This window comes from Heptranchias perlo, chromosome 2 (genome assembly GCF_035084215.1).
Source record: "Heptranchias perlo isolate sHepPer1 chromosome 2, sHepPer1.hap1, whole genome shotgun sequence".
NCBI lineage: Eukaryota > Metazoa > Chordata > Chondrichthyes > Hexanchiformes > Hexanchidae > Heptranchias > Heptranchias perlo.
Genome location: NC_090326.1, coordinates 78,572,717 through 78,574,408, shown reverse-complemented (window position 1 = coordinate 78,574,408; position 1,692 = coordinate 78,572,717).

Below are 1,692 nucleotides of genomic sequence, written 5' to 3'. Positions count from 1 at the left end.
GGCGGCGCTGTCGTCTCTGCTCGAGCCCGGCCTCTGTGACGTCACGGACCAACCGCCCATCGCCATGGGAGCCGCGCGGGCGTGGGCGCCTTGGCGCCTTAAAACTATTAACTGCTTTTCAATTTAAAAAAAATGAAACTCAATCCGAGAACTAACGTGAGATTGCATCAAACAACGGTTTACAAAGTATTTGATGTTTGCAATACGGTCCCAGGCCTGGTGCCCTGAAACAGCACATGACGTATTTTCTAGCTGGCTGAGTTTTTTTTTTCATCGTCATCAGGGTCGCGAGCGGGAAAATGGCGGACGTTGCGCAACGGCAAAATGGAGGCGGCGCGGAAACAGACGGAAGTGCAACAAAGAGCGTTCTCCAACTCTGCCTTTACAACCGCCAGTTCAGGCGTGGAGCGCTGCCCATCTGTTCCACAGATGTTACAAGCTAACCTGTCCCAGACTTTGAAACCCCCCTTCCCTCCTCAGTGTCTCTGGAGGCTACAACTTACCCGTAACATGAAATAGCAAAAGTAAGTGAGCGAACACCAACCAATATAAAGAGGGATGGCACTGGGTTCTGGCTATTAAGGGTACACAGAGGGTTAAAGTGACTAGTGCAGGTTTGCCATTTCTCCACTGTCTGGAAATAGGTCATCTGTGTCCCAGAACCCAGACTTGTCAAGGCTCATTCGCTTGGAGTGAAATCTAACTTATTTTGGTAAATTTCAGTTTGAATGAAAAATAAACACAACTCCATATTTGGTGTTATGATCCCCCCCCCCCCCCGCCCCCGTTATCCCCTAGCATTTTCTATTTTAAGTTCAGATCCCTTGCATCCCATCTTAATCTTGTATATCATCTATATCCTGATTTTCTATTAAATAGTTTACAAGTCATTCAACCTTTAATAGCTAGAAATGTAGAGAAACAAAAAAAGACTGTCTGAAACTTTCAACTTGGGCAGGGGCATAAAAGAAAACGGGGTGTAGTAGATCAGTCACCGCTTATACTCCCCGTCCGATCTACTACCGCCCATTTTATGCCCCACTAAGTTGAGAGTTCTACCCTATTTCAGTCCATCAAGCTGGCCCCAGTACAACAAAACAAAATGTATGGTTTACTACCTATTTCCTTCAAAGGTGTCAGCTGCAGCTCAGTGGGTAGAACTCTTGCCTCTGAGTCAGAAGATTGTGGGTTCAAGTCCCATTTTAGGGTCTAGAGCACAAAATCCAGGCTGATACTCCAGTGCAGTACTGAGGGAGTGCTGCACTGTCAGAGATGCCATCTTTTGGATGAGACATTAGAACCAAGGCCCTGTCTGCCCTCTCAGGTGAACGTAAAAGATCTCATGCCATTATTTGAAGATGAGCAAGGGAATTTTTCCCGGTGTCCTGGCCAAAGTTTATCCCTCAACCAACACTGCTAAAACATTGTCGCATTGCTGTGTGCAAATTGGCTGCCACGTTTCCTACATTACAACAGTGACTACACTGCAAAAAAAAGTACTTCATTGGCTGTAAAGCGCTTTGGGACGTCCTGAGGTCGTGAAAGGTGCTATGTAAATGCAAGTCTTTGTTTAATTGACTTTCTTGACAAATTCCTATTCAACACCCTCTTAAAATCAACAAAGTTACAGCCTCAAATCAATTTCAAACATTCACCAACCTCTGTGTGAAATAGATATATCTGATCCGTACA